At 42.1% G+C, this 9,529-nt stretch overlaps 1 protein-coding gene across 1 annotated transcript in view; it reads left to right on the top strand.

Moving 5' to 3' along the window:
• Positions 1-512: 512 nt before the first annotated feature.
• Positions 513-9,529, top strand: part of itgb1a (integrin, beta 1a) — a 29,955-nt gene continuing 20,938 nt past the window's right edge. The window contains exon 1 of the mRNA XM_062441753.1: positions 513-801. The gene's annotated coding sequence lies outside the window, so the exon portion shown is untranslated. The remainder of the gene's footprint in view (positions 802-9,529) is intronic.

Here is a 9,529-nt window from a genome sequence, read left to right as displayed (position 1 = left end):
CTGAATAATTGTGCCACTGTTGTGATAGTATGGTGGGAACACTAAAGCTTTCCTGTGTGTATCCTGTGTGTTTTGGCTGTTACTCTGACATAACTGTTGTACCAAAGTAGGTCAAATATACTCACACACACACACACACACACACACACACACACACACACACACACACACACACAGACACACACACACACGCTCGTATATGTACTGTGCTTACATACATACATATACATATGTATATGTAGTAGGTTTACAGCCTATAGCCTATTATTTTATAGCCTAATATGTCTACATGTAAATATTATTTCCAATATAAATATAAGCTTGCACATGCTTGTAATAGAATCAAATCCAGTGAGAGTTTTCAAACTACTAGCGTGTTAGTTTGCCTTTTATTTTTAAAATCATAACCGGAAACGTCTCATGTTACGCTGTGCGCATTGACGTCAGTGTGCTTCGGGCAGGAGGAGCAGAGCTCTGCGGGTTTGCCTCTCAGCTTTACCCCCTGTAACACACCGAGGAGACGGGCTCCACACAGGCGCTGTAGGGACGCTGCTTGTTTTTTTTCCTCCCAGCCGTCGAGCTGCTCCCCCGTTTGGCTTCAGTATAAACTGCACACGTTTTCCTGTGAGGAGAGGAATGAGCAGCGGGGGAAATCAGCGGTGACTTTTCGGGAGGAAGGAGAAAGTGGCCCCTGGTGCCAGCAGGGCAGCGCAGAGGATCATCCCTTGGATCCCTGGATCTGTAGAGGAAAGCGAGCTTTACTGCTTTATGCTGCCTCGGAAATAACACCACAGCGCCAAGGTAAACAAGATCCTTCATCTCTACATGTTGTCTTCCTCTGTCCCAGTGCAACAAAGACTCTTTTTATTGCTGTATGTTTGAACTTGCATGTTTGAAGCTCTCAATACTAACTTTAGAGTGATGTCACTGCATTACAGGTAATTTCTATCTGTTTTAGTGTAATTTCAATGTCCTATAAGGGTTGATAGTTGTCTACAGCTGTCCAACATGTGTTAATAGTAAACATAATGTAGTGTATGGTGTTTTACATGGTGAAATATCACTAAAACAGCTCTATAGTATTCATTTTAATAGGTGAAAGCTTTGATATTGTCTTTCAGAATGTGATTGGATGTAGTTTAGTCTCATAAGTGTCTATGTGTGAATGTGTGAGTGTGATGTGATCATCTCAGTATGACAGTATGATTGATAAACCAAATCTACTCAGTGGGTATTGTGATCTACAGTAGCTACAGCAGTCATTCATGGTTTGTGGATCAGATGCAACAGGCTGTTGTTGCTCTTCTTCCCACTAATGTGGACGGTCATATGAAAGAGCCTCAACAAGTCATCTCACATGATCTCTTCAAATTACTCAGGGATCACTTAAAAGGAGATGCTGACAATCTGCATCTGTTGAAAGCTTGACTCGGTGAGGCCCCCGAGAGACAGGAAGAGATAAATCTGTGTATCACACTCGGATCCCAACAGGAGAACACAGGCGCTGTTATGTTGACTTACTGCAGAGGACACAGACATCAGACTACACACAGTAGCTTTCTGACATGTAGATACACATTTTCCTGCTTGTTTTTCCCTCCCGTGCGGTGCATGATTGACAGGCGGCACGGCAGCCACTGATTGGATCAAGCAGAGATCTGACATTTCATCTTGAAGGATAGCGTGGACTAGGATGAAGGCCTCGCAAATGCAGCTGAGCGCGCTGACTCCACGGTAAAGCGCTCAGTTTAATCAGGGAAGTGGTGGCAGGAAAGGCGGGCGGGTGGGGGGGAGAGGGAGGCGAGGACGGAGTGAAGGAGGGGATGTCGTGAAGGAGATGGGCGGAGGAGGGCTAATTGAGGAGGAGGGTAAATGTAGGACAGTGGGGGGCAGGGGAGGATGGAAGGATGGGGGGGGGAGTGGTGGAGTTGAAAGACAGTAGCCAGTAGCCACCAGCTATATGGATGTGACCTCAGGGCCCCGGGGGGGAACAGCTGCTGCTGCAGGGGCCGGTCTACCACCTGATTTACAAGACTCCTCACTGCACACAGAGAGCCACACCCAGACCTCTTTTTCTGAATATGTGACGCTTCCTGTGTGTGTGTGTGTGTGTGTGTTTGCTCTGCTCCTGTGGGACCGAAGTGATGAATGTGTGCGATTGCCCACCGCGACACATGCTTTGCACCGAAAGGGGAAATCTCAGTCTCGGAGGCGTAAAGTGGTACAAATAATCGCCTGTTATAGCCATTTACCTCCACCACACACACACACCCACACCCACACACACACACACACACACACACACACACACACACACACACACACACACACCACACACACCACACACACACACACATACATCACACCAAACCAACCACACCATCCAGGCTGTTGAGCGCCGGGTAGACAGTGTGATCTATGATTGGGTTATGTAGGCAGCAAATCACATGCCTGACCAGCAAGCACAAACCTCTGCAGTCTTTCCTACATTCTCAAGGTTTCTTAAGCCTTTTTGGAAATTTGAGGTCCAGTTTGAGCAAAAATTCAAGTCGAGCCTTTTCTGTGTGGTACAATAACTTTCTTTCCGGCGTTTGTTCAATTCCATTCCTCTGAAACTCATTTTTTGCACCAATTTTTCTATTTTTGCAGCTAGATTGCGGGGTGGGCCTTACTTTTGGTTTTTGGTGCGCAACCTCCAAAGCTTCACATAGCCAACACTTTTTGCCTCTTTTATCCTCCTACTTCACTCTTTCTTCCCACTTTTGAGCTCAAATGCAGTCTCTGGCCTTTTCTAGAGGGGGAGGTGGGGGGGCTTCTGCTTCTAAAAACAGCCTCTGAAACACAGCGAGGAATGGCGTAGTTAAATCTGACCCCCTGCTTGCCAAGGTCTGCTGGGAAAATAAGGCCAAACATTTTATGTTGGTAGTAATAGTAGTGGACTGTTGCGGGTGGCGAGATCTGTCGTACTGTGTTTATTATTGTGACAGGCTGGTCTGTGAAAGGGAAAGAAGAGAAATGTTTATGTGCTTTTTCTCACAGCACGACTCAGCTGAAGGGTATTAAAGAGTTTGTGTTTGGAAGTGTGGCTTCATTCACTAACATGAACAGTAGCTTATCTTTCATTAACACTTAAAATAAGAGGGCTACAATCAAGGAAATGGACATTCTTGTTCAAAACTGATAGTCAAAGCTAGATATCAAACTTTGCACTTTGTTGGTAGCAAACAAAAAATGTCTGTTGTACCCAGCATCAAACATCAAGTACTGAGAGCTGGCATCAAATGTGTAGTCACATTTTTGTAGTCTTTTTTTTTTAGATTTTTGGGCATTGATTTCATCATCAGTAGAGATGTGTTAGAAATGAGGGATGGAGAACAATATGTGCTTAGCCGGCCAGACTTGAACAGACCGATATATCAGTCAGCCAATATCATCTGCCGTTATTGGCCTATCACAGATATATCGGTATCGCCATATATACGCACACATACACACATTTTTTGTTATGTGTTTTATTATTTATAGGAATCTATCATTATTAAATTCCCAGTGTAGTTTACTGTTTCAGTGCACTGATATCATTTTATACGATAAAGTTTGTAAACTGTATGTAAGATTATCGGCCGATATATCAATATCACATTTTTTTTACTCTTTTATCGGTATCGGCATCGGCCCTGAAAATGTAGTATCGGTCAGGCCCTAATTACATGATCAGTGTTACCTTAATGTCCCAAGATTTCTCATTCTGTTTACTTTGCCTTTTATGTCAGAGTTTCTGATTTAAATATAATTTGGTCATTTTCAGACTTTAAAGTAAAGGTATAAATTAAGGGGTTTTTGTTTATTCTGACTTATTTGTTTTCATCCATGGTATGATTCACTTGGGCAGGTCTGATCACAGTAGTCATGCTTGGATCAAAACAACCTCACTGAGTCCCTTCAGATGAAGCGGGTCTCACTCCAGTCACAAACGAAAGCTCAAACAGTTCCATTGTGGTGGTCAGTCCTGTAGATGGTTCGCTCTGGTCTGATGTGGATGAGTTGGTTAACCTGTTGTATTTTTTCATTGGTTCAGTTTGTTTTCACAGAGAAAGACAAAGCAAAAAGAAATTCAGTTGAACCAAAATGCATCACTGAAAGCACGAGAATGTAAACAAGAAGAAGGTCCAGAAGGAAGAAGAAAGAACCTTCTCTCTGCCCAGATATCAGGAAGGCAGCGTCCTTTGTTATGAGTCCGGGTTGAACCTCCATTCACTGTCTGGCTAGCTGCTAGTAACTGCACACCTAGTTACAGGAGCAGTTTGGCTCAAACTTGCTGAGTACTCCTTGAAATTGGGTCAGATTGAGGTCAGATCATGTTCCCACCCCACAAATTAAATCACTCCAGATTTAGTTTGTGACCGGGCAGAGACCACTTCCTCTAAAGAGTCTTGGTGTAACTGACTTGGTCTGTTCCTGAGTATGATTGCTGCATTCAGATTACTCAAACAAGAACTTGATTCAACTGGACTAAATAAGACACGTTTGACAACACAAAAGTATACTTCTAGTACCAGTACTGAAACTCACGTATTATAGCTGACCAATGATCCAAAAGCCAAATATGTTCAGTTTATAATGACATTAAACAGAGAAAAGCAGCATCTCTGAAACCAGCTGTTAGCCTTAAAAAAACAATTATTAAAATAGTTAATAGATTAATAGATAGAAGTTCATAGTTGGGACGCCCAAGTGTCCTACGGTTGAGACACTAAAATAGAAGTACAAAAAGTCAATATCTTTTAAAATTGGCCTTTCTTCATACCATTCTTCATACCTTTGGTCATTACTGACCATTGATCAGTTCTAGTGCACCCCCTTCGCTGCCCTGTATGCATGAACATATAGAACCAAACAATGCGAGCACTGTTCTGTCATTGTGAATGTGGTCTGTAAACGCTGATTTCTCAGGGGTTTTCAGTGAGTTACCAACAACTTGCCGGATCGGACACAGAAACACAGTATAGCGTCATATATCGGATCTTATGTCTTTGGAATTCTTGCAGCTTTGCATATCTGATCTAATATCGTCAAAATGTCACGCAACATTCCACACTGTACTGTAGATACAACGAAAATACAACCACTTTGTAACAAGATAGACATTTCATACTTAAAAGAATCAGCCATTCCCACCGAAGCTGCAAAAGACCATACGAGGAATGTGTTCTTTTGTTTCTTTTCATAAAGACCAGACATTACACCAACTGTTCCTAGAAAGTATTTAAATGTATTTAAAGTATATACAGCAGTGACTGAGGAAATAAATATATGTACCTTAAAAGGATGACGATCACTTGCCAGAAACAACTTGATGTCTAGCTGTATATTGTTAAGGAACATCGAGCTTGAAAGGTTGTCTAAGTCAACCCTTTTTTACTCATAGTCTGCTGCTCTGATTAAATGCTACAGCAGAGCTCAAACAGTTTTCAGAACAAGATGTTCATTCAGAGGCCTTGAGAATTAAACATGACGGCTACTCCTGTACTGTTCCCATGAGCAAATACATGTAACTGTGGAACGCTTACCGTTTTAAGTCTGCATATTTTTCACCCTACCACGGTAGCGGAAATGGAGGCCCTCTAGTTCAAGTGTCAAGTCTGGGGCCTAATGAAAGACAGCTGAGTGTCATTAATGTGCCAGTTTCTGCACATTAAGGCCCTCGGCAGAAATACAGCAGAGGTGTCCACAGCTGGCCTGCGTCAGGGTTAAAATCGGATTAAGACCAAACTTTGACATAATTGTCCATGTAGAGAAAAACAGAGCAGAGCAGCACAAGACCTAATGCAAGCAATTTTCACACAGCCTTTGTGACGTGTTGCCTTCTGTTGGACACCGTGCGCACACGTAGACTTGTTTTTAGCAGATAAAGTTTGTCTGCCAGTTGTTCGCCAGCAGACATAGCTCTGGGGAAAAGGTCTTTGTCCTTGTCTCAGTCCTCACTATCTGTTGATGAATCATTTCAAGGATTTTTTCTGAGACTGCAGACTGCTGTCATGCATCTAAATGTTTCACTGTCTCCCTGTGCAGTGCTGATTTTCGTGCATCATCTCAGAGAGTTGATATCTTTTACAGCCATTTGTTAATGTCCGGTAAGGTCCACTTTGGATGTGTTGCTGACACTGTATGATGCAGCTTCCAGGCTTGTTTTGCTTTTCCCACAGCTTAGATTACATTGATGGCCTGGTTTAGGTTTAGGAATCAGACACGCTTGATTCATAAAGACAATATGCTGCCGTTCTGGCAGCTCACAACATTTTCAACTGCCTGTAACAAGGCAGTCTGGTCCTCTCACTCTGGCTCTCTCCCATTCTTTCTCTTCCTTTCTCCATTGAATTCAAAATATGTCGTCACGCCTTCAAGGGAGGAGATATGGCTGGTTCTTAGGCAGAATGATACAGGCTTCCTGTGTGATCTGGTTGAGCTTCCTGTGTTTGAGCAAAGGAAAGGCCGACTCAGCAAAGTCAGGGACTTTGGAGAGGCTTACTGTACAGCAGCTTGCAGCACCATGGACTGAGCCCTGGGCTCACACTGTAACAGCCAGGCAACTCCACCAGATCCCAACAACTAGCCTACATTTCAGCCTAATGGTCGGTGGTGAGAATTGGATGCTCTGACTTTCTCTAGATCTGCTTTCAGTGGATCACCATAAACGGTAAAACAGATGGGCCCCTAAAAATGTCCAATTTTACAGATGCTTGAGCACAGCTACTGTCAGGTTTCTGTCTTGTACTTCAAAAAATCAGCAGTATAACAGCATTCGATCTGCAGTTTGTGTAATTAGTTATATGGAACACATTTTCCTGCCCTTAAGTCCAAGAATGTATAGAAATTTCCCCATTTAACATATGTTAATTGTTTTTCTCTATCTCTGTGGGGTTAAGGCAGGTTTGATTTTGTGTCTCTTGTGAATTAGTCTTTTTAGAATGATTGCAGAGGCCAGGTGGGGAGGACAAGTCAGAAATAACTTGTTAGCACTGCATAGCTATTTTCAACACAGAGATGGAGCCATGAATAGTGATATGGATTTGGCCGTCCTCCAAAGGCTGTGGTTTTCTGCCTCGATTGTTCCTACTGAACTTCTGCGGGAAGACATGTTGTGATGAGACGTGAACTGTATTCAATACGAATGTATTTTGCAGAGAAGAAACCAGAACCAACTGCTTAAGTGTTATTGATTGTCTAACTGGAAAAAAGTAAAGTCCTTCCAAGGCAATATCCCACTGCTAGAAATGTATCTTTAGCCTTTGTCACACACAAGAGGAATGTTGGCAGGCTTCAAGCCAACATATGCGGCTAAGTGTTTTGTGTTAAATGCAGAGCAGAAGTTTCAAGATCAGCAACAAGCTGTCTTTTCAGCTCCTCATAAAGCTGGCATTTAGACACCAGCAACTACCTCTATTATTCTATTAAACTATTACAGAGTGGATGATTATGGGCCTCAGTGCGGATTAAATTAACTATTTTGGAAACTGCTGTGAAGTACTTAATTCTCTTGTGGCCGTCACTTCACATGCTTTAGGCCAGGAATAAAAAAATAAAAAAGTAACATCTTGACCATTTGCACTATATATCACCTGGCTACCACTTTGATCTGCTACTGTTAGAGCCCTTAAACAGTCATGGTCCACCTAAACACGTGTTCTCACTTATTCAACTTGATTAGAGCTGCTTTCAAGACCATGTGCATGTACAGAGTCTGCTTGACTGACGTCTCCCTCACTCTTGGCTTTGTTGAATGTGTTACGGCAAGACAACACCTTAATCTTTTTAATCGGTACATGAAGTTTGGTGACCTCACATAATTCCCTGCATAGCTGCACCCTACGTCAAGCTGAACAGAGGTGTAATCAGTTAGAATAAGTAGAAACCTCTGTGTGGGTGTTAATTAAATACATTTAATTCAGCTGCAGTCCTAAGGTCACACCAGCATTTAAAGCGGCAACATTTCACAGCAAAAACAATTAATATCCATGAACGTATGGTGATATGTTGATATGTTTGTGGGGGTATAATGTGAACCTTTTTCATCAAGTTCAACTATGCTGAACTTTTACATGTGTATTGGTGCATTGACCAATAGCAAACCCCCCTGATATGCTAATTTAGGAAAAGGAGAAGCTAACATAGCTTATAAACTGTGTTGTACCATATGGTTTTATTCAAACTTGGTGTTTCTTCAACAAAAGAGGAATGGTTAAGTCAGTGGTACAAACGTGTCTCTTGAATATACTGTGTGAATGTATTGTCCTGTTAGTGTCTAAGCTAGCTTAGCATCTGATTATTTATCAGCCTAGCTCAGAGAGCTATTGTGATTGACGGTTAGCTCGTCTGCACATATTTCGTGAAACTGTGCCACTGTCTGGTATGACTACGAAGACTTTTCTGTACTTGTGTGTTTTTGCCGTTGACATAGTGTTCTCACTCCCGCTGGGTTGACGTAAGGCAACTTTGGCTAACAGTTTCTTTTTTTCTTTTTCTTCTTTCTTCTAAAAGCAGACGTCTGCTAACCAAACCTCAGCTTCAGAAAAACACACAAAAAGCACAGAAAAGTATATTTACATAATTAGCTCATGGTTGCTCATGTGTAGAAAGATACTATCAGTTTGTTCCCTTTATGAGTTTTCTGCCTCGGCTTTGGTTATACTATATTTTAACATGTCAATGGTAAACATTTAATCAACCACCTCAAGTTTCATACTCATACTTTGAAGCTACCTCAGGGATATTACCTACTTTGCATTGTCTTATCTGTGGTACAAATGTTGGAGAATATGCTTCTCTCGTTAGCTATCGCTACAACTGTGTGATGCAATCTTCATCATATTCTGGGCCCTAAATCACTTAACATTTTTTCAAAATGTGAAAACAGAAATAGAAGCTGATGTCATTAACACATACAGTACCTGTGTATTTCTTTGAAGCTAAAAATAAGACAGACTGGGGAAATCAGACGTGATGGAAAGTCTTTGGCATTCCTTCTCCTTGCTCAAAAGTTCCATTGCGACCTGAGCTGTTCAACGCCCTTTATGTTCATGTTTCTTTCTATCTCAAGAATCCTCTTTTAAGGAAAAGTTTGAAAACTAGAATGCTCTTGTAACGTGGAAACTATGATGACATTTCTAGGCTTTTGTACATTCATGCCTATCATCTAGAGTATTTATTTCAGTGGAAATATCGCTTTGGAAACCAGAGTGGATTGTCTGCCCATATCTCTGTCCTGGAAGCAAAGAAGCAGCAAAAGATTAAAGACATAGACATCTGTCTCATTACTATTATTTATCTCACAGAAGCTCTTTTAGTAAAGAGGGGACGGTGAGTGGGACCACTTTAAGGATCAGACCCTCTGTCATGGTCTCAGAGGGCAGCCTGATTCATTGCTTTTGTCTGCTAGGAGAGGGTCCTCCAGATCGTGTCGGGAGATAGTGGCGGTGTCGGTGGGGGGGAGGACAGAGACACAGACGGACACTGTTTGGTATTCTCCTTC

This window comes from Scomber scombrus, chromosome 20, assembly GCF_963691925.1.
Source record: "Scomber scombrus chromosome 20, fScoSco1.1, whole genome shotgun sequence".
Taxonomy (NCBI): domain Eukaryota; kingdom Metazoa; phylum Chordata; class Actinopteri; order Scombriformes; family Scombridae; genus Scomber; species Scomber scombrus.
Note: the sequence above shows the minus strand (reverse complement) of the source record. Positions and strands in the feature narration are given on the sequence as shown.